This window comes from Equus quagga, chromosome 4 (assembly GCF_021613505.1).
Source record: "Equus quagga isolate Etosha38 chromosome 4, UCLA_HA_Equagga_1.0, whole genome shotgun sequence".
NCBI classification, from domain to species: domain Eukaryota; kingdom Metazoa; phylum Chordata; class Mammalia; order Perissodactyla; family Equidae; genus Equus; species Equus quagga.
In genome coordinates this window covers 31,097,911-31,125,130 of record NC_060270.1, presented here as the reverse complement: position 1 = coordinate 31,125,130, position 27,220 = coordinate 31,097,911, and positions in this window count along the sequence as shown.

The window sequence follows — 27,220 nt, the reverse complement described above, 5'->3', positions numbered from 1 at the left end:
TTTTGAAATCTTTCATTCAACTTTTTACTTGACCCTACTTTATAAGCATTTTGATGTCATCTTATAGTCTTCATAAGCATTTTAAAGAGCTGAAGATTATTCTTCAGTTTTAACTTAATTTCATATCAGGGTCACACTATTTTCTTTAAATCTTAGCTCAAATATTCTACAAATTAGTAGGTATCATCCTCTCTATATTTATTGGTGAAGTTTTAATTGTCATTTTAAATTATTTTAAAACAAAATCACCTTTTCTTTTCTTTGAAATTTACATTTTTGAAAGTTATTTACTTTTAAAAAATTATAATCGAGATTAAAGTGTTTTTATAGTGTATAAACTTTGCTCAAGTCCAATATATTAGACTAGAGCTCCTTTCTTTTTTTGCAAAAACTCATTTCTACTTTTTTCCTGACTGAGTTTTCTAGACATTTTCTAATCTTACTTTTAAAGATACAACTTCTGTATTTTTTTAATGCTGCTGTTTTTCAGCTTAATTTATTTAGTTTACTTTTTTCTCTACCATTTGATTTATTCAGCTCAGCTAATTTCTTTTCTCTCTATTTTCAAACAGTGAAAACATTTAGGTTTATGAATTTATCTTTGTTCATATTCAATTAATTTTTGTCTGTCTTTATTTTTAAATATTGACTTACAGAATATTGAAATTACACCTTGCTCCAATATTTGTATAAGAGAATTCTTTTGAACATTCAAGCAGTTGTTGAAAATTTTTAAATTATTTAAATTCATTTAATGTCAAGTTCTATTCAATTTTAAATGGAAAAATTTACTCTGAACAAATTCTTGTTTTATTATTTTTAAGTTTTCCATGGATCCAAATGTGACCATATTTTAAAAGTTTCCTTTGGTATATTTTTCTGTGTTCTACTACTATTTTATTAGTTTTATTAAAGCTTCGTATGGTTATTTTTAATATGTCTGTTTCATTAAATTAAAATGAAGCTTCATGTCTTTTTGCTTATTTTTCCCCAGGAAATCATGTATCTTTACATTAATATTGATTTATTGCTTGTTTGTGTTTCCTTGATATATTTGTTAATGCTTTTACCTTTAACCTTACTATGTCATAATGTTTTAAGCCGTACAAATTATGTTTTTTAATACAAACTTAAAAATGACTTTTCATAGTAAAGTATAATTAATGCCATATATTTTCTTGACCTCTATGCCTTTTCTTGTGTATCTATATATACACACACACACACACACACACACACATATATATATAATTATGTTCAGCATATAATTCAACTAATACCTAATTTTCAAACAATAAGTATGATACTCATTTACGAAAGATGAAGGAGAATATTTGTTTCACTAATCCATTTACTTGGTTGAAAATCTAAAGTTATAATTTCCAGAATTCCTTTCTATTTTGTTTTTCATGCTTTTTGTTTTATTTTTTTGGAGTCATGTCTTGGTTGTGTGGCTTATGTGTTTGAATAATTTTGGGGGGACTAATACACCTAAGCAATATGTTTTTCTAGACCCTGCATAAATAAAAAGTTAATTTTTTTAACTCCTTTGAGCAACAATTTGATTGAGTAGAGAATTCTGAGTAATGACCTCTTTCCCTTAATAGATTTCAGAGATGCTAGTAGTCCCTAATATTTAGGTTATAGACAAGAAATCTAAGATTTATTCTTTGAAAGTTAATAAGCTATTTTCTGGATTGGTCTATTTTTAAAGAATTCTTTTTATGTATCATTTACATTTTTCCTAATTGTTATCCTTTTATCCTTTTCTTTTGAATTTTGGATTATTTTCAAGATTACCATCTAATCACTTGTTTCTCTGCTGTGACATCATCTATTTCTTGCCTGCAATATGAATTTATATCAAACCAGTCTATTTTGTTTTGCATAAGGTCTCTTCTCACATAAATTTGACCATGACCACAACCAAGTCTTTAGATGTATTATCAAATTGAATCTTCAGAAGCAAACTTAACGTAAATTCTCTTACCCCCATTACAGATAAGGAAACAGAGACCAAGAGAAATTAATTCACTCATTCAAAGTCACATAATTAGTAATAGTTGAATCAGGTGTTCGAATTCTGATTCATTGTATGTCAGAGTCTAAGTTCCTCGCAACTGGGCTCAAATGCATTCTAAAATGTTCTTTGTATTTTTGTAGTGAATTCAGTTCAGAGGAAGAATTTTTCTCTGATGCCTGTCCTCTTCTGCTACAGAAACATCTAGAGGTCTGAAATGTGTTTTATTCTGTTTACTCATTTGGCTATAAATAAAAGTCTTATCAAGTCTGGAAATAGAGAATAACAAGGTTGTCTGAATATCACGTAGCTGCTTCATAGTCTTCTGTATGTCTGGTAGAATAGGAATCTTATCTTTAAAGTTGAAGAGAAGGATCATGCACAGTTCTTAATACTTATCATGTCATCAGGTCATATAAATTCCAGTTTTTGAGATAAACCATATTTTTCATCATCCAGGCTGATGGTTCCCACAATCAGGATGGCGATTCACCCTAAGGTGACCCACAATGATCCAAGTCCTTATATAATTCTTTCCCCTTGACTGTGAGTGGGACCCCTGACTTGCTTCTAACTTGCTGTATATAATATATGGCAAAGGTGATGGGATGTCACTCTTGTGACCATGTTTGGTTGCATGAGATGGTGTCTCAGCAGACCGGAAAAAGAGATACTCCCGCTGGCCTTGAAGAAGTAGATAACAATGTTGTGAACTCCCTCTGAAGACCGCCACATGTTAGTGAACCTGTGGGCAGCCTCCAGGGACCTAAAAGTGGCCTCCAGCCAGTGAAATGTTGGAAAACTCAATAGACAGCTGCATGGAAATGAATTCTACCAACAATCTGAATGAACCTGGAAGCAGATTCATTCTTACTTGAGCCTCCAGATGAGAATGAAGCCCAGCCAACATCTTGAGTATACAGACTTCTGAGAGCCCAGGTAGAGAAGCCAGCTGATACGCGGCTGAACTCCCTACTCATAGAAATTGTGCAATAATAATGTGTTTTTATAAGCTAGTAAATTCATGATAATTTGTTATGCAGCAATATAAAATGGATATACATGGTTATTTACCAAATTAACCTAGAGGAGGTAGTTAAAAATACATAGTCTTGTGCATTTTTTTAAATTTTTTATAACTAATCATGATCTTGAGGTAAGACCACGCTTTCTAATTTTTTTTTGATAAAACACACTGGACAATAATCCTCAGGATAATGTTTGAAAATCAGTGCTCTAGACACTACAAAGAGGAAAGCCTCTTTTAGTGAATCACAAGTTGGAGTAAGGGGCCTAGAAAAAATCCCAAGTATATTCATGCGAATGGTGTAAATCTGAGTCTCCACTTGTGGAGCAAATAAGTCTAAAGAGATTTCCTTTTCATTCACTTCAGGTCTCTTGAGAAGTAGAAGCCAAGACAGGGCTGGAAGTCAGAGATTTGCTGAGGGACATGGATGCAAATCACGAAGGAGAAGAGAGCAAGAGTAAGCAGTCTGAGGCTTCCGACAGTGATACAGGTCTGACACTAAGGAAACAAAAAGAGAGGAAGACTTGGGCTCATCCTACCCTCTCAGACCTCAGCCCAGTACTAAGGATGCCTCAGCCAAAGGGAATCCTCAAGCAAAAGTTGCTTGTTTAAGCAAGAATGGTCCAGCTACTACCGCCACCATGCACAGTTATTGGCTGGGAGCAACCTGAGGAAGTATGGCTTCCAAGTTCATGTCTAGGTAGATCCAGTGATGTGGCAGCGGGTCTGTCAGTCAACTATCATACTTAGAGCAGTTAATCTTAAAAGGGCATCTGGCCAACACATTTTCATGGCTACGTTTTTAATTAAGTTCTGTCATCCCCTTCTTAAATGAGTACAGCCCAATTTACCTAAATTAGGATCTCTTTCCTTTGCCAACCATCTGGCTGAGAAACATTCCTCTTCTTTCTAGTGAAAGAATAAAATGAATGTTCGTACTGTGCAAGTGAAATCACCTGAATATTCTAAACAGGGAGATGGCTTTATCAGTTCAGATCTTAGATGACTGTACAATTCAGTCAGATCAGATCACTTGTGCAAAAGAATTGACACACATTCACACTGAAAAGCTTATGATGTAATTGTCAATCATTGAAGCTAGTTCACATTATTAAAACAGTTCTGTCACCTCCTTACTGCCGATGTTTTGTTTAGTTTCCATTACACCATACAAGTTCTTACCTTCTCTTTTCCCCACTATTTTCTTCCTCCATCTTTTTCTTCAAACTTGGTTTTGTGAGTTCCTCAAGTAAAATCATGAAATTAGAACAGAACTCTTTAGGAATTCCAAGAGATAAGTTTATCCCATAGTCAGACCAAATTTTGCTTTCAGATGAAATTACAATAATAGAAATTTTAAAGAGAACTCTGTTCTCATGAGTAGACTTTTTGTGTTGCTCCCTTACTTTAACTAATAATTTCTTAATTTACCCTGTTAGGCATAGTATCAGATGCCTTGAAGATATCAATTTATCAATGTATATAACGCGTATTTTGGGGTGGAAGAACTTGAAATGCAGAAAGAGATGACACATTAGAATGCGTGGAAAGTAGTGATATATTTAAAAATTTCTATTAGGAATAGAAAACATTAAAGAAATTCAAAGGAAGGTTTCCCCTTTTCAAGGTGGCATACAGAAGTTGATGATTGAACTGAACCTTGAAAAAGATTGGCCACATTTGGGGTATGAGAAAATGAGGGTAGTTGAAATGTGCAGAACCTGCACTGTAGGAAGAAAGGAAACTTATCAGATAAGGAATTATATCCATTATTGAAAGAGATCTATATTCCCCTTTTAATGTCCTCAGAGCTCAGATTAGCCAGTTAATAGAGTAGTAGCAGCTCTTAGACTTTGCAATCTTGCTAAATACCGTATTCCAATCCAATCCCCCTAGAGCAGCACAGTATGTTTAATTGAAGATAAGGTAATTCTGGATTATTTTACTGAAGACTTTAAGAGATTTTTAAGGCAAAACCCATTAAACCTAGTTGCATTATATCATAGAAAAGAAAAAGATAGGAGTTTTATGAAAAATATCACCCCTTCGGTGGAGCTAAATGACTCTTTCATGGCTCAGATGAGGGAGGTTATTTGAGCCTCCAGGACCCCATCTCAGTACTAATTTTGAACTGAAGGCTTCTGCTAATTCTATTTGAGCTTTGCTGGAAGGATCCATCTGCAAATGCTAACACAGAGAATGCTCTTTATTTTATGGTTTTAAAAAAGCTTAGATTGATGGTGTCTTTTTAACACGTTAATTTGTCTGCCAAGTGTGCCTTTTCAGGATGGCTGTTAAAATTTTGTCTGCATCATAAATGTGCTACTTCCTGGAATATTTCTTGATTACTACATCTTTGTAGGAAAGCATTTGCCTTAGAGTTACTTCTGTGCGTGACCGTTTTCCTTTTTATATTTAAAGTTCCTATGGTACAGCTTTTGTTTGATTCCTCTTTATAGCTCAACAATGTCCAGAACATAACAAGTACTCAGAAATGCTTTCTGGGGGGCTGGCCCCATGGCCTAGTGGTTAAGTTCAGCCCACTCCACTTTGGCAGCCTGGGTTTGTGGGTTCAGATCCCAGGCATGGACCTACATGACTCATCAGCCATGCTGTGGTGGCAACCCATGTATAAAAAAATGGAGAGAAGATTGGCACAGATCTTAGCTCAGGGCTAATCTTCCTCAGGAAAAAAAAAATGCTTTCTGTGTCCCACCTTCCATCACAATATCTCAGTGAAACATAAACTACATTGGGATGACCCTTGAACATATTTGTTATAAGAGATTAAGCACTCTCAGAGTGTTTCCAAGCTTTTTCTAAGAGTTTCCTATGGTACTGACTCATATAAGTTCAGCATCTGATTTTTTAGGTTCTTTCATATCAGCATCCTTATAGTGTAGGCATGTGGTTCCACTTTATAAATGGCCCTTGTGAGGTTTTCACTGTAATAGGATCAGGTGTGTTCCACTGGCTGACATGGATATCACTGCTCTGGCCATGGAGGGAGAATTCAGTGAGCATAATCTTTCCCTAATTACCCACAGCACAACTAAGAAAAATGTGTTATGAGTTTAAATTAACTTTATTGTAGTATAATTTATATATAATAAATGACCCCAATTTTAAGTGCATAGTTAGGTAAGTTTTGATAAATATATTCCCTCATGTAACCACCACCCCCATCAACATGTAGAACATTTATATCACCCAGAATATTTCCTTGGGCTCTTCGTAAGTAATCCCTCCCACTCTTGCTTCAGGTAACCATTACTCTTCTTTCTGTCACTGTGAAATAGTTTTGCCTGGTCTAGAGCTTCAAGTAAATGGAATCAAATAGTATGAACTCTTTGGTTTGGCTGTTTTCACCCGGTATAAATGTATTGTGACTTATCCTGTTGTAAAATGTATCCAGAGTTTCTTTCTTTTTGTCTCTGAGAATTATCCTGTTGTCTGACTAGCTTAGGATATGTCCTTGTGTTGATGAACATTTGGGTTATGTCTAACTTTTGACAGTTATTAATAAAGCTACCGTGGAATTCTTTTACAGAATGTTCAAGATTTTGTGTAGGTTATAGGTTTTGATTTCTTTCAGGTAAACATCTAGTCATGGAATTGTTGAGTCACGTGGTAGAAGCGTGTGTAAGTTTATAAGAAGCTACTAAATTATTGTCCAAAGTAGGGATATCATTTCTCACTCCCACCAGGAATGCATGACAGTTCCCTTCTTCCATCTCCTTTCCAGCAATTGGTGTTTTCAGTTTTTAATTTTAGCCATTCTTATTGATGTGTGGTATTACCACATTATGGATTTATTATGCCTGTGTCTGATGAATAAAGATATTTTTGATCATGTTTTCATGCACTTATTAAGCATTTGTATATCTTCTGTTGAGAAACGTTATTGATGTTATTAATGAAATGTGGTACATTATTTTTTTAAGTTTTCAATCTTCAACATCTAGAATGTATTTTACACTTAGAGCATGTCTCAAGTAGGATAGAAAATTTTCATCCCACCTTTTCACTTTTTAACTTTTAAATTTTTTTTTATTATTTTATTTTTTGAGGAAGATTAGCCCTGAGCTAACATCTTCTGTCAATACTCCTCTTTTTGCTGAGGAAGACTGACCCTGAGCTAACATCTGTGCCCATCTTCCTCTACTTTATTTGTGGGACGCCTGCCTGCCACAGCATGGCTTGCCAAATGGTGCCATGTCTGCACCCGGGATCTGAACCGGTGAACCCTGGGCCACCGAAGCGGAACAAGAGCACTTAACCGCTGAACCACCGGGCCGGCCCCTCATCATAATTTTTTAAAAATTTTATCTCATTGTGGCAAGACTACTTAACATGAGATGTACCCTCTTAAATTTTTAAGTGTATAGTACGGTATTGTTGACTATAGGGGCAATGTTGTACAGCAGATCTCTAGAGTTTATTCATCTTGCATAACTGAAACTTTGTGCCCCTTGATTAGTAACTCCCTATTTTCCCCTCCTCCCAGGCCCTGGAAACCATCATTCCATTCTTTGATTCTGTAAGCATGACTCTTTTAGTTACCTCATGTGAATGGAATCACGCAGTATTTGTCTTTCTTTGACTGATGTATTTCATTTAGCCTAATGTCTTCAAGGTTCATCCTTGTTGTTACATATTAAAAACTTTCCTTCTTTTTTAAGGCTGAATAATATTCTATTGTGTGTTTATATCACATTTTCTTTATCTATTCATCTATCAATGAATATTTAGGTGTTTGCACATCTTGGCTATTGTGAATAGTGCTGTAATGAACACGGGAGTGCTAACATTTTGAGGTCCCGATTTTAATTCCCAGAATACCCAGAAGAGAGATTGCTGGGTCATATTATAGTTCTATTTTAAGTGTTTGAGAAACCTCGTACTGTTTTCCATAGCAGCTGCACCATTTTGCATTTTCCACCAACAGTGTGCAAGGGTTCTAATTTCTCTACATCCTTGGCAACACTCATCTTTTGTTTTTTTGATAATAGGCATCCAGAATGGGTATGAGGTGATATCTCATTGTGGTTTTGATTTACATTTTCCTGCTTATTAGTGACACTAAACAGTTTTTCACATTCTATGTATGGCCATTTTTATGTCTTCTTTGGAGAAATATCTATTCAAGTCCTTACCCCATTTTTTAATTGGGTTATTAGCTTTTTAGCTATTAAGTTGTAGAATATTTTCCTTATACTTCTTGAAGATTGACTTCTTATCAAATGTGTGGTTTGCAAGTATTTTGTCCCATTCAATAGGATGGGTTTTCACACTCTTGGTTATTCTCTTTGCTACACAGAAACTTTTTACTTTGATGTAGTGTCACTTGTCTATTTTTGGGTTTTGCCTGTAGTTTTGGTGTTATATCCATGAAATCATTGCCAAGACCAACATTGTGAAGTTTTTCCCCACGTGTTCTTCTAGGAGTTTTATGGTTTCAGGTCTTACATTTAAGTCTTTAATCCATTTTAAGTTATTTTTGTGTATGATGTAAAATAGTGCAACTTCATTCTTTTGCATGTGAGTATCTAGTTTTCCCAACACCATTTGTTGAAGAGATTGTCCTTTCCCCATTTGTGTATGCTTGGCACCCTTGTCAAAGATCAGTTTACTGTATATGCATGGATTTTTTTCTGGCCTCTCTATTCTGTTTTATTGACCTATTTAACTATGAGTTTGGAAGTGCCTCCTCCTCTTCAGTTTTGTGGAAGAGTTTGAGAAGGATTGGTGTTAATTCATCTTTAAATCTTCAGAAGAATTTAATAGTAAAGTAATCTGGTCCTGTTCTTTTCTTTATTGGGAAGTTTTTAATTGCTGATTTAATCTCTATAGGAATTATAAGTCTGTTCAGACTTTCTATTTCTTCATGATTCAGTCTTGGTAGGTTGTATGTTTCTAGAAATCTATCTTTTTCTTTTAGGTTATCTAGCGTTACATACAATTGTTCATAGTAGTAATTCCTTCTCTATCAATAATTAAGTGTAAATAGACTAAATACCTCAATCAAAAGACATAGAGTAGCTGAATGGATTAAAAAAACAAGACTCAACTATGTATTGTCAACAAGAAACTCACTTTAGATTTAAGGACACACATAGGCTGAAAGTGAAGGAATGGAAAAAGATATTCCATGCTAATGGTAACCAAAAAAGAGCAAGAGTGGCTATTATTATATTACACCATACAGATCTTAAATCAAAGCTGTCACAAAAGACAAACAAGGACATTATATATTGATAAAGGGGTCAATCCACTAGGAAGATATCACAGTTATAAATATACATGTACCCAACATCAAAACACATAAATATATGAAGCAACTATTAACTGAAGGGGACATACAGAGTAATATGATAATAATAAGAGACTCCAATGCCCCACTTTCAATAATGAACAGAACATCCAGACAAAAGGTTGATAAGAAAATAGAGGACTTGCACAACACCATAGACCAAGTGGACTTATCAGAGAGATACAGAACATTCTACTCAACAGCAGTAGAATACATACTCTTCTCAAGTGCATGCGGAACATTCTCCAGGACAGATCATATGTTAGGTCATAAAACAAGTCTTAGAAAATTTAGGAAGATTTAAATTGTATCAGGTATCTTTTCTGACCACAGTGGAATGAAACTAGAAATCAACAGCAGAAAGAAAAAACTGGAAAATTCAAAAATATGTGAAAATTAAACAACCCACTCTTGAATAATCATTGGATGAAAGAAAAAATCAAAGAGAAAATTAGAAAGTAGCTCAACACAAATTAAAATGATAACACAATCTACCAAAACTTATGAGATGCAGCAACAAGTAGTTCTAAAAGGAAAGTTTATTGTGATAAACACCTACGTTAAAAAAGGAAAAAGATCTTGAGTAAACGACCTAAAATCAAGGAGCTAGAAAAAGAAGAAATTAAGCCCACAGTTAGCAGAAGGAAGGAAATAACAATGATCATAGTAGAAATAAACAAAATAGAAAACAATAGAAAAATCAATAAAGCTATGACTTGGTTTTTTGAAAAGGTAAAATTGACAAACACTTAGCTAGGCTCAGAAAAAAGAGAGAAAGCTCAAATAAATAAAATCAGAAATGAAAGAAGAGACATTAAAACTGATGCCACAAAAATAAAAAGGGAAATAGGAGACTATTATGAAATGTTACACGCCGATAAACTGGATAACTTAAAAGAATTCTTCATATCTTGTGTATGCAAGTTCTTTTTCAGATATATGTATTGCAAATTATTTTTTCTCAGTCTGTGGCTTGCACTTTTATGTTCTTAGTGATGCCTATTATGACCAAATGTTTTTAATTTTAATGAGGTACAATTAATGTTTTTTCTTTTGATGTTTATGCTTGTGTTCTATCTAAAAATTTTTTCTTACCTCAATGGTATTATCATACTTCTAAAAGTTTTATGTATTTCTTTCTTACATTTAGCACTATGATGCATTTCAAGTTAATTTTTGTGTGGTGTGAGTTAAAGTTGTGGCTCATTTAATTTTCCACATTGATATACAGTTGTTCCAGTATGATTTATTCAGAAATTTTCCTTTCCTTGTTGAATTAAAGGAGAACCAGTTGAATAAAATCAGTTAATGTGTGAAACTATTTCTGGACTTGATGTTCTATGTTATTGATTTCTATATCTGACCTCACGCAAACACCACATGGTTTTGGTTACTATAGCTTTGAAGTATACCTTGGAACCAGGTGGTGTGAGTCTTTTAACTTTGTTCTTGTCTTTATTTTCAAAATTTAGTAGTTATTTTACATCCTTTCCTTTTCCATATATATTTAGAATCAGCTTATCAATTTTTATAAACAAACATGCTAGTATTTTCATTGGAGTTTTGTAAAAGTGATTGATAAACTTTGGAATAATTACAATCATAGCCATATTGTCTTAAAATACTGTCATAACCATGTTGTCTTCCTATATCCATAAACAAAGTATATGTCTTCATTTATTTAGGTTTCTTTAATTCCTCTTAGCAATATTTTTCAATTTTGATGTATAGGTCTTGCACATACTTTGCTAAATATATTCCTAAATATTTATACATTTCTAAAATTTCTAATTTTATTTTATTATAAACAAGTGGGACTACATTAAACTAAAAACTTTCTGTGCAACAAAGAAAATTAAAAGGCAACTTACTGAATGGGAGAAAATATTTGCAAATCATATCTGATAAGGGATTAATATCTGAAATATATAAAGAACTAATACATCATACAACTCAATAGCAAAGAAAACAAACAATTCAATTGAAAATGGGAAGGATCTGAATAGACATTTTTTTCCAAAGAAGACATACAGGTGGCCAACAGGTACCTGAAAAGATGCTTAACACCAATGATCAGAGATATGTAAATCAAAATCACAATGAGATACCACCTCATACCTGTTAGCCTGGCTACTTATCAAAAAGACAAGTAATAACAAGTGTTGGCAAGAACGTGAAGAAAGGGAACCCTTGTGCACTGTTGGTAGGAATGTAAATTGCGCAGCCACTGTGGAAAACAGTACGGAGCATTCTCAAAACATTAAAAATAGAACTGCCTATGATACAGGAGTTCCTTCTGGGTATTTATTCAAAGAAAAATGAAAACATTAATTCAAAAATATATATGCACCCTCATGTCCATTGAAGCATTATTTACAGTAGCCAAGATATGGAAATAACCTTAGTATCCACCCATGGATAAATGGATAAAGAAGATGTGGTATATATATTCAAAGAAATACTATTCAGCCATAAAAAAGAAGGAAGTCTTGCCATTTGCAACAATGTGGATGGACCTTGAGGGCATTATGCTAAGTAATATCAGTCAGATAAAGAAAGACAAATACTGTATGATCTTACTTATATATGGAATCTAAAAAATCTAAGCTCATAGATAGAGAACAGATTGGTGGTTGTGGGGAGGTAGGCAGTAAGGGGTAGGGGAAATGAGTGAAGGGAGTCAAAAGGTACAAACTTTCAGTTGTACAATAAATAGGTCATGGGGGTGTAATGTGTCAATTCCCAACCAGCATGTTTGTATGATGAAACTATCCAAGGATGGGGAGAGAGCTACCCAACAGCACCAAAGAGGACAATCCTGAGGATAGTAAGGACTAGGAATATTGCCTCTTCCTCCCAGCCAGAGCATAATTCCTCAACATTCATAGAGGATAAAGTAGAGAAATCAGAAGAATTCTGCCTCAGAATTAAACCTAGACTAAATGATGCAATGATATTACATAACAAAATATAAAAACAAAACCCTAAAAAATAAAACATTTTCCAAAAACCTTAACAACAGCTGAGAACAAAACTCATGAATATTTATAAGAATATGAAAATATGTAGCACCCAACAATATAAAATATGGTATCTGGAGTCCAATAAAAAATTATTAGGCATGAAAAGAAGAAGGGAAATGCTACCCATATGAGGAGAAAAACCAATCAAAATCAGCTCCAAACTGGTGTAATGTACAACATGGTGACTACAGTTAAGAGTACTTTATTGTATATTTGAAAGCTGCTAAGAGAGTAGATCTTAAAAGTTCTCATCACAAGAAAAAAAGTTTGTAACTATGAATGGTGAGGCATATTAACTAGACCTATTGTGGAAATCTTTGCAATATATACATATATTGAATCCTTATGTTATACACTGGAAACTAATACAATGTTATATGTCACTTATATCTCAATTAAAAAAAAAACCTAACTAACCTCAAAGGATAGAATTAGGAGCCAGAGACATAAAAAGAATTGTTATAACTGTATTTCATATGTTCAAGAAACAAGAGAAAAGACTGAAATGTTCAGCAGAGACATGTAAGATATTTTTAAAAAAGCTAAATTGAACTTCTACAGATAAAAGCAATGTCTAAAATTAAAAATACACTGAGTATGATTAATGGCATGTGCAGTAAAGGGCTGAAAGATAGTTTGGCTGGATACAAAATCTTTGGTTCATTTATTTTTCCATTAGTTTTTATTTTTTTAAATACTGCTTCAAGACTTCTGCTTCTGGAAATATAGAATAGATGTAAATTCTCTATTCTTCTCCCTAAGCATAACTGAAAACACTGAATATTATATATAAAACAAACATATGAGGACTCTGAAGGGTGAAAAGAAGAAGGCAGAATAGCTGGGGATCTTGCAACCTTAGGAATGACATGGTGGTGAGTTCCTTGCATTTTCTTTTTCCCTCATACATCCCTGAAACTGGCAACTCAGAACTGCCAAGGCTTGCTAACAGAAAAAGCCTCCCCAAAAGTCTGCTCTCTCTAGCAAAAGGACCAGGAAAGGGGCAACTTAGCAAGACAGAACACTTTTAGCCAATGACTTCTCTGCCAGCTGAACATCACAGAAAAAAACTGTGGCCCGACCCAACTCCACCCCTAAGTGCCAAGCAAGGAGCTTAGAATTCCACCCTCATGAGGTTGCAACAATGTATTACAACTCCTTTATCCTGATAGAGTGCTGACAGAGGGGCCCAAGAGGGAGCCGGACTTTCATCCTGGTTAAGCAATAAAGAGGTCCACCCCACCCCTGGTGTCAGTAGAGACCACAAGGGGAGCCAGAAATTTGACTGCATCCTCCAGTAATAAAGCACCACACTGTCTCCCCATTGGGGAGGTATAGGCAGAGGTTTGGTAGACAGTCAGGACTTTCTTTCCTGCCCACTCTTAAGGAGTCCACTCTCTACAGTGTCAGTGGAGGCCATTGGGGGAGCAGTGATGAGGTACGCCTATGCTTCCCAGCCAGGGAGTATCAGTGAAAGCCTAGCAAGTAGCAGTAATAAGGAGTTCTTTCCCCCGTGATTGTCAAAAGAGGCTGAGAAGGGGAGCTGGACCAGTGGCGTAGTGTTTAAGTTTGTGCACTCCACTTTGGTGGCCCTGGGTTTGCACGTTCAGATCCCAGGCACAGACCTACAGACCACTCATTAAGCCATTCTGCAGTGGCATCCCACGTAGAAGAACTAGAATGGCCTACAATGAGGATATACAACTGTGTACTGGGGCTTTGGGCAGGAAAAAAAAAGAGGATGACTGGCAACAGATGTTAGGTCAGGGCCAATCTCCCTCACCAAAAAAGCATACTTTAAAAAAAAAAAAGAATGTTTCGATGAGAAATTACAAAATGCATGAATCAAATGAAGAAATAGTCTTGGCAAAAAAAAGGAAAACATGAAGAACCCAATGCTATGAAAAACACACAGGATCCATCTGCATTATGGCTTACAACTGCAAGTGAATCTACAAAAATAAAACTTTTCATTAATTAAAGACACTGGGGGGCTGGCCCCATGGCCGAGTGGTTAAGTTCCTGTGCTCTACTTCAGCAGCCCAGGGTTTGGATCCCGGGCGCGGACATGGCACTGCTCATTAGACCACGTTGAGGCGGTGTCCCACATGCCACAACTGGAAGGACCCACAACTAAAACATACAGCTAGGTACTGTGGGGACTTGGGGAGAAAAAAGCAGGAAAAAAAAAAAGAAGAAGAAGATTGGCAATAATTGTTAGCTCAGGTGCCAGTCTTAAAAAATAAATAAATAAAATAAAATAAAAGACACAGAACTGTACCCCCTCCAAAGATTAGTTTTATAGCATGATGATTGTTTTTAAAATGGGCAAAAGAGAGAAAGACTGACCTTGCCAAGTGTTAGAGAGAATGTCATGCAACCATTTTGGAAAAGAGTTGAGTAGTTTCTTGATACTTAAACATACGTGTATCATATGTTCCATCCATTCCCCTCCTATTATTTACCCAAGAGAAATGAAGCACATATCCCTAGAAAGATCTGTACAGGAATATTCAGGGTAGCTTCATTTGTAACAGCTAAAAAGGGAAACAATGGGGTCAGCTCTGGTGATCTAGTGGCCACTCTGCTTCAGTGGCCCAGGTTTGGTTGCCAGGCATGGACCTACACCACTCATCTGTCAGTGGCCATGCTGTGATGGTGGCTCACGTACAAAAAGAGGAAGATGAACAGCAGATGTTAGCTCAGGGTGAATCTTCCTCAGCGAAAAAAAGAAAGAAACAAGGGAAACAATGAAAGGGTCCATCAAAAGGTGATTGATAAACAAATTGTGGTCTATCTACTCAATGCATACAAGTCAGCAACCAAAATGAATGAACATTGATACAGGAAACATAGTGGATGAATCTCAAAATAATTATGATTAATAAATGAAGCCAGACAAAAAATAGCACATAGTATAAGATTGTATTTCTATGAAATGCAAATAGAGTGACAGAGAACAGGTCAGTGGTTGGCTGCTGATGAGGGAAAAGGGCTTCAAGGAGCAATACAAAGGCAAGGGAAATTACTGTGGACAGTGATGGATATGTTCCTTATCTTGATTGTGGTCATGGTTTCTTAGGTATACACATGTGTCAAAGTTATCAAATTGTATACTTTAAATATACGCATTTTCCATCAATCAGACCTCCATAACGCTGTTAATAATGCTTTAAACAATTCTGTTCCATTGTTGCCTGGCTTTATATGTTGGTTTTGAAAATTCTGATGCCAATCTTCTCGTGCCTTTGTAATGCATTTTCCTGGAGACCTTGAAGATTTTATCTTTGCCTTTGAACGATAATAGATAACGATTAGGATATGTTTCAGAGATAATTATTCTGGGTTCATTTTGCGAGGTACATTGTGAGCTTTCTCAGTGTGCCAATTCAGGTCTTTTTCTACTTCTGGTTGGGATCAAAGTTGTCAAGATTAGCTTTGGTCCATTGTTTTCTTTTTCTTGATCAGGGAATTTAATACTATGAAAATTATTCCTTTCTTTTTTTTTTTTTTTTGTCTGTTTTCAGTTTCCACTATTTTTTTTCCAATGATTTTAATTTTTTCTTTACCTTATTTTCATTTTCTCGGGTTTTTTAAATAGAATTTTCATCTGAGCCTATTTTCATCTTTCCTGAACTTTAATCTTGTTCCTCATCTCAGGGCTGTGTGCTAGCATTGGATTCCTCTTTGCTGCACCAGGTTCTGGTAAATGTTTCCAGGCAGAAAGTCAGAGCAATTGTGAGGCTCAAGTACTTCATTTGTCTTCTCCCATCGTTGCACAGTTCTGTGCTTCTTCTGGTGCAATGGCTGAAGGAAATTAGTTTTTATATTTTGTCTAGTTTTTCAATTGCGTTTGGTGGGAGGGCAATGACAATGTTTTCACAAGACAATGAAAATAGATTTTTGTCGACAAATATCCCAAAATGTGGCTTATTAAATCTTCTCTAAATTGTTTTTCCAGTGATTCTGGTACTCTTGATTTTTCATCTTTATTGGTTTTGAGGATGCATCCCCAAAATAAGCATATTTATTATTTATAAACGTTATATGTTGTCTTCTAAAGTACTGCCTCCTTTGTGGAGCATGTATTCGATTGGTAACAACAAAGGATGTGATAAAAGTATAAAGTTCTACTTCTGGTTTCTGCATAAGGTGTAGAGAACTGGAAAGAGTGTTGCTTTCACCATTAAAACAACAAAAAATCAGGGAAATCTGCCAAAGAACAGCGTGTCTTGTATTTATCAAAGACGTGAGGTTGCAGGGCCATCACCTAGCCTAAAATCTAAGGAAAGACAGGATTCTCAGAGGAGAAGCATCAAAGCAAACATTGCACTGGACAAAGGTAAACAGGTGAGGAAGAATTTAATAAAGGCTATTGCAATAGGAGAGACCAGAACTCAGTCTGAACTCAACTCCATGGAAACAAAGGGTGAGAGAGTTTTTAAGTACTGAGGTAAGTTAATGGAAAAGTCCTGGAGGATGTTAGGGGGCATCATAGGCTGACCTGTGTTTGCTAATTGACTTTATCTAAAGGAAAAATAAATTTCTCATATCTTTACAACCGGAAGTAGCTTTGTAACTTGTAGCAAAACATCCACTGAAGTCAGGCTCCTACCCTTCCGCTGAGACTGGGAGATGGGGCACTGTCCTTCCGGATGATTACATTCAAAAGCAGCACTCCCAGTGTCCTTGAGAGACAGTTTCTGAAACTGGTGAGAGGCTTTTAAAAAGATTTACATCTCAAAGCGGCAGAAACAGTTTACAGTTGCAAGTTTTCTAAAGTAAATGCTCTTAAGAAATGGGAGATCAGGGCCTTAGAGTCAGCAGGAAGCCCGCCTAAAGTTTTGTCAAGCTGGTCAGATGGGATGCGCGCACTTGCTTACCTGGGGCAGACACGGAGTGTTATAAAAGCTGGGAAGAAGAATTTCGATAAAGTTTTCTGTAAATTGCCAGAAACTGAGTATGGTCTAGAATGAGACTATAGAACCACTGGGAGCCACAGACATAGTGAGAATTATCACCTACTTGCAGTTCTTTGTGGATCTCAACAGATGCTCATGAGAAAGATTGAGGGCAGGGCAAGAGACCACAGATAGCCTCCCTGTGGTCCAGGCCTGAGCAGAGCAGCTGCGGTGCTGTGCACAAGGCAAGAAACTGCTGGATCCTTTTGCCCTTTCTTCCCTATGGAACAAAAGTCTTAAGTCGTTGGGGAAAGGCAACAAACCTGTTTCCCTCAGGCATAGAAGACCTATTGCAGCTGTAGGAAAAGATCAGGACAATAACCGTCCACTTCTGGTGGAGGGACGAGTTACCATCTTGGGCCTGTACCATGAGAGATCCCCTCCTGCCCGCAAAGGGACAGGGTCACTGAGAAGGCCCCACCTCTGAGAGCTATTAATTCAAACTTTAGTCTATATAATAATCTCCTCTACCTAATATCGCACATATTTTAAGGGTTCACCTACTTATGGCTTTTCTATTTTTTTTTTTTAACAAAACGTGGCCTAATGTATGTGAAGAATCTGGTACATAAAGAATATAAAGCATCTTACTGAGAAGTATGTTGGGGTGGGGGGGCGTTACTGAACCAGGTGCATTTTTACCTGCTGCCCAGAAAGCCAAACACGGAGATGACAAGATGGGAGCAGAGAGAGTTTACTCACAAGGGAGCCACATGAGGAAGTGAGAGCATGAGCCTCAAATCCACTTCCCTGAAAATAGGGACTCAGGGATATTTACAGGATAGCAGGCAGGGTGGTCTGAAAAGTGGAGGTAGGTGATTGGAGGTGAGGAGAGGTGAGGTAACTGATGATCTGCACAAGCCTAGTCAGACTCCATGCCTCCTCATAGGACCCACGTTCACAAAATGGCGTGTCAACCAAAATAATCCATAACCAATCTACAAATGAAAATTTGGGAGAGTTTATTCTGAGCTAAAATGTGAGGACCATGGCCCAGGGCCTTTCTTCCCGAAGGAAGAAAGGGCACCAAAGAAGTGGGGTGTACAGAGTGGGTATATACCTCCAAACAGGATGTTTCACATAGGATTGAAATGTCCCTTTTACAATAGTTGCAAGACTACTCTGTCCGCACACTGATTGATGGAAACTGCAGGTAGGTCTGCTGTCTCGGTGAACACAGCAGGGTGGCAGGTCTGTTGTCTCGAGCCGGGTGGTCAAAGGTGAGCACAGCAATCAGTTCCTAGCCTAAGGAAAGATGTTTATCCTTAAGGAAATGCCAATGTGGGGGGAAGTTGCACCTTTATCTTAAGGCCATTTGTTTTTGCCATAGTAAATGTTTAAAGCAGATTTACAATGCATGCTCGATGGCCATGTCAGGCCCTTTTGGAAAAAGCAAAGTCAGGCCGAATTAGGTTTACACCAAATGGCTTCCTCATATACTCCAATATACCCTATTGCTTGCCATTTCTATTTGTCAGGTGGCATTAGCATGATCTGAGGGTGGAGTTTTTAGCCTCTTGATGTCAAAAGGTCACCTATTGGACATCTGCACAGACCCAGTTGATGAGTTGGTGTTCTCAACCGGCCTGTAGTGGTCAAGGAGTCCTAATTCCTGAAAAACAGCTCACACATCCATTTCCATGATGACCCAGGCTCCCAGGAGATGTTATCTACAGGAGCCTAGTGGGAGTCAGAGAGCATATTGGCTCAGCAACACAGTTAACAATGGGTGGGTTAAACAGGTAAAAGCTCTAATCAGTAATTGGAAAAAGGAAAAAACTTTAGTACCTACGTATTTAATCATCAATGGCTGTTTGCCGGTTTCAGGGGTAGTTGAGGGGAGCCTAGCAAATATTATGAATATCAAAGATTTGCAAGTATTCTTTCTCTCCTTGTCCCTACTTCTGAATAAAGGATGTGAAAAATGATGGCATAGAATCCTATTAGGCCTTTTTTCTGAAATTTCTTCATCCATGATACCACACCCATAGCATGGTCCCAGAGTGATGACTGATATCTTTGAGTAGATGTTATTGCCCCATGATATAGCTTTGGTTTAATTTATTCTTGCACAGTTGCATTGTTCTTTATGCTTCTATGCTGCAAAATTATTACAATATAAAAAAGAGGCTTTGTGAGTATGAGTGTACCAGAGGGAACCAGCAAGAGTCTTCTAATCATCTGCTTTAGAGATATTCAAAAAGAATCAGCTATGCCCCTGGTGCCTGGTAATTTAAAGATACCATTGTGAGGGCTTTAAGGAGGACAATAATAAAAAAATAATAACTAAAATAGCTAAAACGTTAATCCCCACCACATTCCTATTCATTTTACAGCTCTTCATTTTACAGCTGAGATTTCTGAGATACAGAAAGTTTTAATAATTTATTCAAGATCACACAGTAAACAAGATGCTGGAATTCACATCCAGACTGTCATAAAAAGACCATGATGTCAATTTCTTTTTTTTCTTTGCAAAATGTTGTTGGTCATATGACTAAAGAGTAATCTAAATATTTTTGATTTGTCATTTTATTTAAAAGTTCCCTAGAGTATTTTATTAAAAGGTACAGATTCCTAGGTCTCAGTATACTTTTTCGTTCTCTACACCTTCTAAACCGGAATTTCTCAGGGTGTTCCTCTCTAGTATGCATTTTTAACAAGCATTCCTAGGTAATTCTTATGCACAGTAAATTCGAGAGCCCCACTGTGACTGCCTCCAGCTAATGTCACTCTCGAGCAGTTCTTTAATGAGCATGTTGGACAGCAGATTTGGGGTAGCTTCCAAGGAGCTATGCTGGTCCCTCGAGTATGGCAGCCAATTTTTGGAGCAGCATTTTAAGTTTTCCCTATCTCCATGTAAAATCTATTAGTTAGTTACTGCAGGGAACTTCCTTAGCTGATCCTGGCAAGCTAGACCTTTCTCATCAGTGCTGTGCATCTGCCACCCTTGTCTAGCCTTGAATCGCCTCTCCTATCAGAAAGGTTTTCTGTATCAGGAAACATTTAAACACATGTAAAACTAAGTCCCTGTACAGCTTAAGGGCAACCCAGGTAGCAAATGGATGCAGGAAGAAGTGAGAAATCAGGGATTACTTAGACTTCCTAGAGAAAAGTTAGAAAAAAGAGAAATGAAATGTAATACGTACATTTACTTACTGATGACAATGGGGCTCAGCGTTTTCATTGAGCATCTGCTACATGATTTGCTCTCTGTTGGATGAGGTAGGCATGGATACCAAATAAGAACCTACACTAGTAATTTTAATACTGTATATCTGAATAGTATTTCATAGCTTTAAAAATGTTTTGACCCAAGTTATTTCACTTGACCTTCAAAAAACTCTTTTGGTAGGTAGGCAAAGAGTTGGGTTTTGTTTTTTCTCCATGTTAGCACATAGTTGGTGCTCACTGAATAAATTTTGAGTGCATTCAGAAATAACCCTCTAGAAAACGTGATGAGAAATTAAAGATTCTTATCCGTGGTCCCAGAGCCTTTAAATCATACAAGTAAGTATTATATCCGTATCATTAGATATTTTCTGTTTTTCAAACTTGTCTACATTTCTTCCAATTCCTCCAAATATTATTCCATTAGACTCTTTCCTGACAATCCTATTTATCTCTGTATCCTTAGATCTAACAATGCCAATTAAAGAGTGAATACAGTGTATTATTCCTGTGCTTAGGAGTTTCCAATCTTTTACTGGAAATACTTCTCCATAAAAAAAATAAGTCAGAATACAGGGCAATGTATAAACAAGCCAAATAAATAAATTCATTAACATTTAAATACATTAAAAATTTAAAATGCAATAAAGTAGTTGTGGTAGGCAGAATTTCTAAAAGGGATCTCCAAATATTTCCCACTCTAATGCCCAAAACCCGTGAATATGGTGAGATATCATTCCCGTGATTATATTATTTTCTGTGACCTTAAGATAGGGAGATTCCCCAGGTGGGTCTGATCTAATCACATGAGGCATTAAAAGTAGAGAACTTTCCCCAACTGATGACAAAAGAGGCAGTGGAAGGGATTTGAAGCATGAGAAGGAGTTGATGCACCATTGCTGGCTTGAAGTGGGCCACATGGGAAAGAATCGAGGCAGCCTTAATTGTAGAGAGAAGCCCTCAGTTGATAGCCAGCAAGGAAATGGAGACCTCAGCCCACAGCTGCAAGGAAGGGCATCTGCTGAGAAGCTGAAATTTCTCAGTTTCCAGATTAGAGCCCAAGCTGGCCAACACTTTGATTTCTGCCATGTGAGTTCCTGAGCATAGAATGCAGTTGAGGGTTGAGGCTGCCCATGCTTCTGATCTACAGAACTGTGGCCTAATAAATGTATTGTGTTAAGCCACTACATTTGTGCTAAATGCATAATAGAAAACTATAATAGTGGTGGCTGGAGTTCTCATGTAAGCCTTCATGGAACTTGTTTTTCTGAGAATGAAATAAATGTTAATTCTAAGAGTTTCTGCTGCTATAACAAATTACCACAAATTTACTGGCTTAAAACAACATGAATTTATTATCTTAACAGTTCTGAAGTCAGAAGTCAAAAATGGGTCTCACTGAGCTGAAATCAGGCAGGGCTGTGTTCCTTTCTGAAACCTCTGGGGGAGAACCCACCTCTTTGCCTTTTCCCGCTTCTAGAGGCCAGCTGTGTACTTCGGTTCCTGGCCCTTTCCTCCATCTTCAAAGCCAGCAGTGGCCTTTCATGTCCTTCTCACATTGTGTCATTCTCACTCTGACACTTCTGCCTCCCTCTGCCACATTTAAGAGCCCAGGTGACTACTTTCTCTTTGCCGTGTAACCTAACATATTCACAGGTCTCAGAGAATAGAATGGGGACAACTTTAAGAGTCCATTATTCTACCCACCAATAATATTTAGGAAAAAAAATATGCTGGTCAGGCAATGAATTGTACAGAAACTACCCTCGGTAAAATATTAATTGTACTTTATTTTCGCTCATGGGTGAGATATTTACTTATGCGTAGATTTTTTTTCTGGAAAAAGAAATGCTTTAAAAGATGATGAGCCTTGGCAGTCCATGAAATATTTGAACAGCTATGTGTACAAAGTTCTATCATGCTGTGAAATGTCCTCTTTATTGAGAATTGGATGGAGGAACTTATAATAACAATAATAATTTCTTGAATGATATAAATCTTTAATGTTTGAAAAATACTTTCCCAGACATTATTCTACTTATTTATAATGACATGTGTGAAACTTTTGCTGACTTTCCTGGGCTGCATTTCTCTCTTTTCTCAGAAGCATTTTATTTATTTTTTTTTCCCAACAAATGCATTTAATTAGCCCATGGGTCTTTGGGACTACTTTTATTGCTCACTTTTTTTTTTGAGGAAACTATTTTATTTAATTTATTTATTTTTTTAACTTCAGTAACATTGGATTATAACTTTATATAGCTTTCGGATGTACATCATAATATATTTCGAATTCTATGTAGGTTACATCATGTTCACCACCCAAAAACTAATTATAGTCCATCCCCTCACGTGTGAGCCTAATCACCCCTTTTGCCCTGCCCCCTTCCCCTATGGTAACCACCAATCCAATCTCCAATGCTATGTGTTTTTTTTTGTCGTTGTTTTTATCTTCTCCTTATGAATGAGATCATAAGGTATTTGACTTTCTCCCTCTGACTTATTTCACTCAGCATAATACCGTCAAGGCCTATCCATGTTGTCACAAATGGCTGGATTTCATAATTTCTTATGGCTGAGTAGTATTCCATCATGTATAAATACCACATCTTCTTTATCCATTCATCCCTTGATGGGCACCTAGGTTGCTTCCAAGTCTTGGCGATTGTGAATAATGCTGCAATGAACATAGGGGCACAAGTATCTTTATGCCTTTGTGTTTTCAAGTTCTTTGGATAAATACCCAGCAGTGGGATAGCTGGATCATATGGTAGATCTATCTTTAATTTTCTGAGGATACTCCATACTGCTTTCCACGGTGGCTGCACTAGTTTGCACTCCCACCATCAGTGAACAAGGGTTCCCTTCTCTCCACATCCTCTCCACCATTTGTTGTTTCCTGTCTTGTTAATTATAGGCATCCTGACTGGAGTGAGGTGATGTTTCCTTGTAGTTTTGATTTGCATTTCCCTGATAGCTAATGCTATTGAGCATCTTTTCATAGGCCTGGTGGCCATCCGTATATCTTGTTTGGAGAAATCTCTGTTCAGATACTTTGCTCATTTTTTAATTGGATTGTTGGTTTTTTTGTTGTTGAGCTGTATGAGTTCTTTGTATATTTTGGATATTAACCCCTTATCTGATACAGGGTTTGCAAATATCTTCTAATTGTTAGGTTGTCTTTTCATTTTGTTGATGGTTTCCTTTGCTGTGCAGAAGCTTTTCAGTTTGATGTTGTCCCATTTGTTCATTTTTTGTTTTGTTTTCCTTGCCTGGTCAGACATGGTACTTGAAAATATGCTGCTAAGACTGATGTCAAACAGCGTACTGCCTATGTTTTCTTTTAGAAGTTTCATGGTTTCAGGTCTTACATTCAAGTCTTTAATCCATTTTGAGTTGATTTTTGTGCATGGTGTAAGGGAATGGTCTACTTTCATTCTTTTGCATGTGGCTGTCCAGTTTTCCCAACACCATTTATTGAAGAGACTCTCCTTTCTCCACCGCATGTTCTTGGCTCCCTCATCGAATATTAGCTGTCCATAAATGTATGGGTTTACTTCTGGGCTCTTGATTCTGTTCCATTGATCTGTGTGTCTGTTTTTGTGCCAGTACCATGCTGTTTTGGTTGCTATGGCTTTGTAGTATATTTTGAAATCTGGGAATGTGATACCTCCAGCTTTGTTCTTTTTTCTCAGGAATCCTTTGGCTATTTGAGGTCTTTTGTTGTTCCATATAAATTTTAGGATTCTTTGTTCTATTTTTGTGAAAAATGTTGCTGGAACTTTCATAGGGATGGTGTTGAATCTATAGATTGCTTTAGGAAGTATGGACATTTTAACGATGTTAATTCTTCCAGTCCAAGAGCACAGAATATCTTTCCACTTCTTTGTGTCTTCTTCTATTTCTTTCAACAATGTTTTATAGTTTTCAGTGTACAGATCGTTCACCTCTTTGGTTAAGTTTATTCCTAGGTATTTTATTCTTTTTGTTGCAGTTTTAAATGGGATTATATTCTTAATTTCTCTTTCTGCTACTTTGTTGTTAGTGTACAGAAACGCAACTGATTTTTGTATGTTGATTTTGCATCCTGTGACTTGACTGTATTCCTTTATTATTTCTAAAATTTTTTAGTGTATTCTTTAGGCTTTTCTAGATATAAAATCATGTCATCTGCAAAGAGTGACAGTGTCACTTCTTTTCCAATGTGGATCACTTTTATTTCTTTTTCTTGCCTGATTGCTCTGGCTAGGACTTCCAATACTATGTTAAATAAGAGTGGTGACAGTGGCCGTCCTTGTCTGGTTCCTGTTCTTAGAGGGGTAGCTTTCAGTTTTTCTCCATTGAGATTGATATTTGCTGTGGGTTTGTCATATGTGGCCTTTATTATGTTGAGGTATTTTCCTTCTATACCCATTTTATTTAGAGTTTTTATTATAAATGGATGCTGTATCTTGTCAAATGCTTTCTCTGCATCTATTGAGATGATCATGTGATTTTTATTTTTCATTTTGTTAATGTGGTATATCACGTTGATAGATTTGCAGATGTTGAACCATCCCTGCATCCCTGAAATGAAATCCACTTGATCATGATGTGTGATCTTTTTAATGTATTGTTGTATTCGATTTGCTAGTATTTTGTTGAGGATTTTTGCATTGATGTTCATCAGTGATATTGGCCTGTAATTTTCTCTTTTTGTGTTGTCCTTGTCTGGTTTTGGTATCAGGATAATGTTGGCTCCATAGAAAGAGTTAAGAAGCCTCCTGTCAGAAGGATTTTAAAGATGCCCTTGTTACAGCATTCCAAAATGTGTAATTGGATAATTCATTTAATATTTGTTATTAAGTACAGGGGCATTTCTATTATCATCATTGCTTGGGTAGTACCTGGTACTTACCTATGCTAATACATGTTTACTGATAATGAATATATCTTGAATAAATCAGTCCTAATAATTTATCCATAGAAAAGGAATAAAGAGACCAGTGATGGTTGAGGTTAGCATTACAGAGTGTGTGGCTCTGATTCTGATCTTGGTATCTGAACTCGACATACTTGGTGATCAAAATTTAGCTAAATTAAAAAAAAACTTTATCAAAATAATCTGATCTCTTCTGTCATAGCTTTCATTTCAAAATCTAAATTTATTCAACCTAAGATAATGCCTAGCTGAATAATACATGTGTTCTATGTTCTAGTTTTTATTTTATGTTAATTAATATTATACACATACAAATATCTATGCATATGCATGAATGTAGGAATATATGTCTGTTTCTGTCTTGAGAAGTTTAGTTTGTAAAGGCCACGTATAAGACTATTTTAGCAAATGCCAGCAAGACTTTTGAATGTTTTTAACACAATTTATTTTTAATATTCTTATATCACTTTATTAAAAAAAAAATCTCCACATAATGACATGGAAGTCTTTTGCTTAATTTCGTCTTTTCTCATTTTTTAAAAAAATCAAACATCTTTATTATTACTGGAGTGTCCGGTTTTCCCTCTTCCTGTTCCCACAAGCTCCTAGCAGTTCAGATTTCCAGTTCAAATTTGGTTGTTTCATTATTTTGACAATATCCAGGCACCAGAGTATGCTTCTGCATGCTCTTAATTTCTTTCCTTTCTTTTCCGCCTTTCCTAAGTAAGCATTTTAGCACCTTTAGTGACAAAAGAAAACATAAACTACTATCTTTACGTGATCTCATACGGGAGTAATTTCTTAGCTTCTCATTCTTTTTAATATTCAGATGAAAACAGTGGTGTAAATGAACAATCATCGGATCAGACAAAGGAAGGCTTAGATCCTAGAACGAACTTTCCGTTCACTAGTTACGTGACTTTGGGCAAATCCCATAGACTTTCTGATTCTAAATTTTTATATCTATAAATTATGCAAAATAGCTCCTATAGATGTTAAAGATATTTCAAAAATATCTTTTTTTCCCATTTCCTCATTTTATGCCTTCTTTTCAGTTATTTCTTTATAATTCCATTTTTTCCTCCATTTTCTTATTTACTCTGTGTCTGTTACATTAGTGATTGTCCTAGGGCTTATAGAATACTTCTTTAACTTATCGCCCTCTGACTTCAAGTAATATTTGCCTTTTCTGAGCAGTACTCATTCTAGTGCTGTTAATTCCCCAGGATTGAGGTAAGACCCATCTGCACACTCTATCTAATGTCCCATAAATCATAGATTTTCCCTTCTAGGCAGTGAAAGCAAACACTGTTCACAGCCGTGTTGAGCGTTGGGTATTTTTACCTCTAACTCTTGTGGGAGTCTCTTTCCTCAGCCTCAGGTCTTTTCCTTATACGCAGGCACAGATCACTTCTCAGCTGAATGTGTAAGGGGGGTTCTGCAAGTATCTGAAAATCTCTGTGTGTACCACTTTCTCCTATCTAGGAAGTCTCGCCCAATGGTCTTCCTAGAATCTCAGGAAGTCTGCCAGGCAACTCCTGGTATTTTAGTTTCCTATTGCTACTGTAACAAATCACCACAAACTGAGTGGCTTAAACCGACACAAATTTATGGTCTCATAGATCTACACGTTAAAAGTCCAACATGGATCTTACTGTGTTAAAGTCAAGGAGTCAGCAGGGTTGAGTTCCCTTCAGGATGTTCCAGGGGAGAATCTATCTCCTTGACTTCTCCAGCTTCCATAGGATGTCCAAATTCCTTGGATTGTATCCCCATCCTTCATC